The sequence below is a fragment of the Pteropus vampyrus genome, unplaced genomic scaffold (assembly GCF_000151845.1).
Source record: "Pteropus vampyrus isolate Shadow unplaced genomic scaffold, Pvam_2.0 Scaffold7, whole genome shotgun sequence".
Classification (NCBI taxonomy): domain Eukaryota; kingdom Metazoa; phylum Chordata; class Mammalia; order Chiroptera; family Pteropodidae; genus Pteropus; species Pteropus vampyrus.
Genome location: NW_011888788.1, coordinates 16,506,473 through 16,515,619, shown reverse-complemented (window position 1 = coordinate 16,515,619; position 9,147 = coordinate 16,506,473).

Below are 9,147 nucleotides of genomic sequence, written 5' to 3'. Positions count from 1 at the left end.
GCTTGTATTTGTATAATGGCCTCCTAATTGGGTGCTCTACCACCAATATTAGTATTTCTGAATTCATTCTCTATACTCATGCTAGTTTGCCTCTCCAAAACAAAAATTAAGTCTTGTTCTCTATGTATAAAATCCAAGTTATTTAATATAGCATACAAGGCTCTTGATGTTCTGGGTCCTTTCTGGTCCCACTATCCACTAATTTCTAATTTATATCTTATGTTCTAATCATACGTAGCCACTTGTCATTCCCTGCACACTCCATGCTTTCTTGGGCTGGGTACATGGTAGACATTCTCTAAAGGTTCATTGACTTAAATTGCTTCTATGCTTTTGAACATGCTCTTCCATCTGGAATACTATTTCCACCTTTTAACTTCCTGATCTATAAAATTCATCCTACATATTACTTCAGCCAGGTCACCTTCCTTGATCCTGCACTGCCCACTTTCTCTCCTCAGACTGAGTTAGGGACCCCTCCTTTGTACTTCCATAGCCCCTACTATAACTCTTTTTAAAATAAATTGTAAATTTTGTCTCACTTATATCCCTTTCCCCTTTCCTTTCCCCCACCATGGAGAGAGGGGGACTTTATTGAGTACAAAGCCTGTCCTGTCTTTTACTCTGTATCTATACCTTGGCATGTGGTGGGCAGTCCACAAATTCTTATTGGGTGAGAGTTGAGTGGATAGAGCACATATTCATGTAGCTGTTTTCTCCAAGGGCTAAAAGCCACTCACTCTATCTCTAGATACAGATTCTACAGTTGTTAGTTTAGCAGCCAAACAATACTGGAATTAATTTATATGCAAAATACGGAGTTAGTTATAGGAGTGTCCTTCAGTAGCATATGTTAAATATTAAAGAATCCCCAAGACATAACCTTCAAGATGTTTCTATCTTAGCAGAGAACTTTCCAAAAGCGAATTATTTGCATAAGAAACTTTTCTGTTTGATTGATTCCAGAATTATCCAACTGATTTTATTCTAGAAGGAAAGAGAAAGTTACTTCCTCTATGCCCAAAGATTCATGTTTTCCCAAAAGGGAAGATAATATTATTCAACATTTTGGTTGTAGAATGTCATGGGACAAGAGGAGATTCAGTGAAGGGGATGTGTTAGGAGATGATGAGAAGACTCAGTCCTCAAAGGAATAAATCTTTCTCTCCACAAGTCCAGATCCATTACTATATTCACATTACTTCTCAGCTATCTCTTTTGACATCATGGGCCTCCAACCTCTGCAATAAAACATGGCACTTTAGGAAATATGTTGTTCTCAGAAAGAATGCAGTGAGAGAGCAAAAGAAAGGAAGCAGTAAATAAAGCAAACATTTTATGAGACAGCAATGATAGGCAATTTCATCTATTACTTAAACCTATTTAACCCTCACATTTTTAAAGATGAGAAAACAGATTCTGAAAGGTTAAATAAAATTTTCCACCAAATTTTACACTTTGGTAGGGTAGGATTCAACTGAAGTCTTAATTCTAAATCATAATTGCTTTTTACTATGCCACATTCATCTAAAAGAAAAGTAACAAGGATGAAAATGCAAATATATTAGAGTCCTAAGCTAAAATTTCTAGCTTGAATACTTATTTAAGTGGTTATATTTCTTGGTTAATTTTCTTTTTTTTTCTTTTCTTTTAAACAAGCAATAGTACTTTAGTAAATAGAAGATTGTTAAAGAGATACTAAAGTATATATGTCAAACTGAAATAGACTGTTAAAAAAATTAATGATTATCTAGTGTTGGTGAGATCTGTGGGGAGAAAAGGGTACATTATATACTCCTGACATGTAAATCGATAGTCTAATTTTAGAGGGTAATTTGGCAACCTCTATCAAAATGTATAATAAACTTATCCTTTGGTCCAATTTTATTTCTACAAATCTTTTACAAAACAGTAATATGTGTACCAGCACATAAAGATCAGTATGTATGTTTACCTGTAGCACTGCTTGTACTAGATAAAGGGAGAGAGAGAAAAAGAGAGGAAGAGAGAAAAGAAAGGGAAGGGAAAAGGAGGAAAAGGAAGAGAAGGCCTAAATTCATTAATAGGGGACTGATTAAATAAGATGTAGTAAAACAGTATCATGGAATATAATGCAATCGTTGGAAAGACAATGAACATCTATGTGTACTTATTAGTACATTTGTACTAATAAGGATCATATGCATAGGTACCGATGTAGAAATTGATATATAGTTAAGAAAATCAGTATATGTAATGATGCCATTACATATAAAGTGTGAATACGTGTTCTAGATAAAGAAATAGAGCTATAGAATATATCTATATATATGAACACATATAGAAAAACAGATCTGGAAAAACACAGAAAACACTTAATAGTGATTATTTCTAGAGACAGATGTGATATTGAATATTTGTGAAGGTTGCTTTCACTTTTATTGTAGCACAGGTTGACCAACAAAGGGTCTGCAAGTAAATATTTTAGGCTTCTGGGCCATATGGTCTCTGTTGGAACTACTCAACTCTGCCACTGAGGAAGGAGTGTGGCTGTGTTCAATAAAATTTTATTTATGAACACTGAAATTTGAATTTCACATAATTTTCACATCATAAAACATTATTCATTTGATTTTTTTTCAACCACTTGAAATTATAAAAATCTTTCTTAGCTTCCTGGGCTCTACGAAAACAGGTGCCAGGTTCAATCTGGACTAGAGGCTATAGTTTTCTGATCCCTGCTCCAGAGCTACACTGAAAAATTCCATAGCCATGAGCAACACACCACTACTAAGCACTTGAAATGTACAAAAGAAAAAAAAAAGCTCCTCAATAATTTTTATGTTGGTTATATATTGAAATACTTGAATATATTGGGTTAAATAAAATATGTTTATTACAAATAAAATATATTCTTACCTTTTTTAACTTTGTTTAATGTAGTTACTAGAAAATTTTAAATTATATATGTGGCTCACATTGTATTTCTATTGAAAAACATTGCTCTACATACTTCCATATAATTTTGAATTGTTTTGCAATAAGCTTCTATTTATTACTTTAAGAATTTTAATATTGAGCTGATATCAATAATGCCTATGATCTAGAAATAACTATTTATATTTCATTATAACCTGAGAAATTATAGTTAGTTTGTCTAAGGAACTTATTTTACTATTGTAGTAACTATAAGAAACATCTTTTATCACTGCTCCATTAAGTCTACTTATAGCCACTTGAAACTTCCAAACTTTCTGGTGTCTTTATAAAGAAAATGTATGCAAAACAAATATCCAATCGAATAGTAAGTTTGCAAACTTTGTCTAGATAGCCATCAAAATAGTCTGAATATAAGAATAGTCTCATTAACAATAACTACTCAAATATCGCTTAAGTCCTGATCTATCTACCTTGTAGAGATGCAAGAAAGAAGTACACATAAACAATTCTGAGCTCTCTTTTTTTCCACTCCTTTTCATAACAGTTTTCACGTGAATTCACTGTCAGTGTCAATCACATTTTTAAGTTCTCTTCTATTGTAACTATTACATGAGATAAACACCTAAAGTTCATGAATGTACCTAGTACATGAGTAAAAGATTAATAAATGTTAGTGGGTCTTAGGATTTTAGCCTTATCTTCACTTTACAAATGGGATATGTTCTAAAAAGTTCATTAGTAAATCAATTATTTAGAATTTGGCAGGTATTCACTCTAGATGATGATAGATGATAGATAGATAGATAGATAGATAGATAGATAGATAGATAGATATAAAAAGAAATATTCATATACATTCACATGCATATATAAACATATATACATATGTATATATGATTTTAAATAATACATAAAGTAATACACATACATACAATTTAAAAGTACTGTTTCAAGATAAGGAAATGCATACCAAGAATAAATTTCTTTTCTCTGGTATCACTGAGGCTCCCTCCCCAATTTTCTAAAGCACTTAGGACACTCTTAAGCATATAGCAATCACTCGATAAATTCTTGGTTCATAGAATTATATATGTTCATTCCAGATCTTTTCACTCCAAAGGACTTTTTTTGTATGAAAAAGAGAAAATATAAGTAGGATAATATAATACTAATATAATATCTTCTTTTATTTAGAAAGCTTTATGGGAAGGGACTAGATTTAGTTTGGCATCAAAGGACTGAACAAGGACTGCAAATTACAGTGCCATATTTAGCCTCAGTATAAGAACTTTCTAATAACTAGACTGTAGAATAATATAGTCTTTATGAAATATTCTTTGAAATGTATGCAGTTCATTCCTGGAATATCAGAAGGCTATGTACTCGGACCCTATTATTTTGCTCCCACCCCTCAGAGTTACCTTCATTGAGTTGATTTGGTGTTGAGGTCTCAAATTTTTGAGGAATGGCAACTATTGTGAGCCAACTTTAGGAAATAAATTCATCTGCATAGAACTATTAAGAAGTTTACATTTAGTACTCACTATGAGAACCCCACCCCCACCCCCAGGAGAAATGTCTTTTAAAGCCAAATGTTAGGAAATGCTTCTTTCCCTGAGGAATCAGAGATTTTTTCCTTCCTAAAAATAAGGAAAGTGTAACTGGCTTTTTCAACTGACCATTAGGCAGCTTAGAGCCAAGTTTGAGGTTCAACTATAGGAACTTAGTAGGCTTTGTTGTCTTACTGTATTGTTGATGTTATTATCACCCATATCTTAACTTCCTACTCTTTTATAAAATCCTTTTTTATGAGGACCTGATTCTTAGGAAGTGTTTAAAGTACACAAATATATTTATTTATAAACTGCCTCATATCCTTTATGAACCAAGGTAGAGAAAGAATAAATGTATAATTAAGCTTTTCTTTTTGGCTTCATATAATTAACTCCTCGCAAGTCTCTACTACAAACTATGTGAGAGATACAACTTTTTTGAATACATGGAAATGTGGCCATCTATACGTAGAAAGCTAAGGACAATTCATGATTAGACTTTCTTGGGTATCAAAAGTATCCACCTATATTCACTTATGGCCTATGTAGTTCACTGCAACCACATATGAATACTGAATATTCAGAACATTCTCCACTTCTCTTTTTGAAGCGGGTATACAATAGACACTCTGATTTGTTCATTTAAGATTCATCACCAAATATCTCTTTATGCCACATAATTTTTTTTTCATGAGCAAAGCACTTAACACTTACTAAACCTGAGTTTTATGTGAAAATGATTTCAGAAGGCACTGGCAACCCCAGATTTCTTTTCACTCCTCTAGTGTCTTTAGTAAGCAATTCCTAAACCACCTCTTCCACCACCCTTTAATCTCTGCAAATTGTTGGTAAGAGCTGCATCAAGGCAGTCTGCCATCAATTATGTTTGCAATGGTAGCTCAATCATATATCCAACCATCACTGATTATCCTAAAGAAATTCTACATTTAAGGAATCAATTGTAAATCATTATACATACCAGACTATTTATAGAAAAATAAAACTTCATATGTATAACAGTTTTCATTCAGATCTTTCAGAGTACTTTATATGTTTGTAATAGTAAGTATATAAAGTATATAAAGGACATATTACAAATTATCTAGTAAAATATTCCATTATCTAGTTACTAAAACAACTATTGAACAACATTCAACCTTAATATATGCTTCACAGTTCAAGATTCATCTCATTAAAAAGCGAACTTGAAACAATTGTAAATTCAATTTTAAATCTCCTCTTTTTTAACCATATAATTTTTAAAAATCTTTTACTCATTCAGGTTTGCCACTTAACTTATTTTGGATATATATATGCTTTTTTATTTTGTAAGAGATGATCTCCAAATGACATATATATTTCTTCTATTAGATAATTATACATTTCTAAAGACACTTAAAACAATGATAAGCTGCTTTCATTCAAGCTGGTATTGATTTTCTCAAGCAATTTTTATTTCTCTGGCTTGGCATTTCTGGCTCAATTCTAATAGTTTGTGGCACTTTTGTGAGATTTCCATTATTTCTAAAAGCAAACAAACCAAAAGAAACAGTTTGAATCACCTTTTCAGTATGACCCTTACTTAATTCTCTATACACTGACAAGATCCAACTACCTTTTAAATTTAGCACTTCATTTTCAAGAACGTAATAAGCGCTACACTTACTGATGAGTCAGATCTCATTATTAGTTTACAAATTGTATATTTGAGGAAATAATTAGTAATTTTCAAGTCCATCTGACAGATTTGTTGTGGTTTAAGACTCTTTAGGTTTTGTTTTTGTCTTTTTGTTTAAGGCAACCTTCTGAGGCAACTTTTATCAGTCGGGTTCTCCTTTTGATACTCAATGTATAAAGTAGACAAATGAAGCTTTTTAATGCAAAATATTGAATCAATGATTAAATTGTTTAAAATTTGCCAAAACTGATATCAATTTATGAGGTGAACTGTTTTAAGCACAATTCGCAACCTGAAATGCAGATACATACGAATATCTGTCAAATATCTCAAAAACACAGAAGAATAAAGAACAAAATTGGGAAAATAATTATATTATTGTCATAGTTATTTCTTTTTAAATGTATCTAGTAAAACTTTATTAATAAATGCAACAAGTGATCTATTTATCAAAATGTCAAAAATTGGAGTTTCTCCTTCAAGTAAGTAATGGTTATAAATAACCTAATTACCTGACTCAGGTGTAAAGACTGATACCTCCTTGATAATTACAAATTAATTTGTAAATGTAAAGTGGTACGTCTTTAATGGGACTCATAAGAGAGCAAGGGACTTTACATTTTAACCGAAATTCTCAGATTTAGAAAAACTTATAAAAGTATATTTTTTTATAAAGCTATATGTATTCACTCTAATCAAGTATGTGTAGATATGTGGTAGAACCTTTAGAATATGTAGCTTATCACACGAAATAATAAATAGAAATATGGTTTTGCTTAAAATGCAAAGGATTCTTTTTTCCTATAAAAGAGCCATTTAGTGACATTCCAAAACATGTAAAATATGTCAAAGATGTTGCTCACTGGAAATGCCTTTATATTCTAAAAAGTTTTAAATTTTCTATGTAAGCAAGATATAGAAACTTGTTATTCAGAAATAAAAACATATATTTCAATATTACCATTGTTTTCCCATGTCATGTATTTTATCACTCTAAAAAGTAATTTTAAAAACAGAAAAATTAAATTTCTAGCTCAAGCTCACAATCCTAGAGTGAGAGCATTGTAACATACTAGGCAATTTTCATCGTTTTCCACCGCTAGTATAGCCTAATGTTATTCTCTACCATGATTGTAAAAACTAGTATTATAGCTTGACCCGAGAAGGAAGGCTTCTAGTTTTTGTTTTTTTAGGAATCATTTAATTAGATCTCATTATTATGATGGCTTCAACAATGATGTCTTTAACACCTACCATTCACTCTCACATTGTACTAATAACCATGTTAATTTAAAACAAATTAATTGGTCAAAACCCGGAAAATTATTTTCAATCTAAAATATTGGAATGTCAGGAAAGGATGACTCAAGATTTTTTAAAATAGGAGTTAAATTACAAGGACAGAATTGTATTTTGGAAGAAAAATATGAAAGAATGACTGTCATGCAGAAGTAACAAAGTCACATCAATACAAGCATGATATTATCATAAAAGTCAAAAATAATTGAAGTGAATGTTTAAAACAAAATGTCTTTAGGAAAACTAAAAAGACATGAGAACCAGATTTTTGAAACTGGTGAAATTAGCAAGAATGTTAAAAATAAACTGTTTCATCTCCGTAACAATTTGTTTCTTCTTTATAACCTTAAAATTTGCTACAAAACACTAGTATCCTGACATATTTCTTTATTCTTTCCCAACTGAAAAGATATTTTAAAGCTATTTCCACAAAATGAGGATTATTAATCAAATTACGCAACTATTTTAAACTAATCACAAATGTGTCAAGTCTTTCATTTCTAAAAGGCATTTATTTGTTTGATTATCCAGCAGAAAGTTATATTTTCAAACACAATTTCTCTTTATAAACTACTTCGTTACACATTAGAAATCTGTTTGCCACCCTAGAAAAACAACATTTCCCATTAAGTACTGGCTGGCTATGTCAGAAGATTTCTCCATATCTCTCAGGCCCCTTTCTCTGGGTTTCTGTCTCACAACAGCAAATCTCAAATCTAGAGAAGGCTCCAACTTCAAAATTTTTTTGCCAAATATTTTTGGCCTTAAGGTTAACACAGAAATTTTCAAAAAACACCACATTTTTGTCAGACAGCCAAGAGATCCTACTGAATTTTTTTGTCTATATCTGTCACAGTCCATTTAATTAAGTTTTCAGAGCTAAGTGTGCTGCGTAAAACCACAAAAACCTAAACTATGAAAAAAGCAAGGTACCAAACCATATAAAACATGCTACCTCTTCTGTGCAAAATGGTAGTACACTTCCAGATGTATAGCCCATCCCAGAAGAAACAGCTAATGGTGCCTCTGAGGAAGGAAACTGGGAGGATGGAAGAGAGGAGTGGGAAGGACGTCTCTTTTCACTGTATTTCCTTTGGTAGTATTTGCTTTTTTTTTTTTTTTTTGCAGAGTGGCAGCATTGCTTTCAAGGAAAGAAAACATTCCTTAGAAATATGTCTGCTGTGAAATCGAATTTAGTCAATAATATTTAAGAATCTACAGAGTATAAATTTCCATATATAACTTAGGCATACAATAGTGTGGTGAAATGAAGTTAATGGAATATCAATTGGATTATTTTAATTTTTATTTGTTTATATATATGCATCCTCCAGACTACATCTATTTTCAGAATCATCTGCACATATCCAAATAGTGTTTCCAGCATGCAAGTATATTTTCTAGAATGAGACACAAATGATTGATAGGGAAAAATATTGAGGATTGTGGATTTTTTTTTTTTTTCTTTCAGAACTGCTCACCTCCAGTGAAGGAGTACTATTTAGGGTATTAAGTTCCCCAGCAGACAGAAAGTGACTCTGCAGAGAGCCTCCAGATATGATAAAGTGCTGTTTTATTTAAAGGTAAGAGCCTTCCCTATGTAAATGCACCTATGGCAGGACCCAATACAGTTGAAAGACAAAATAAGCAACCACTTGATGTGAACTGCTATCCCGAAGTTCTCAAAAAAAAAAAAAA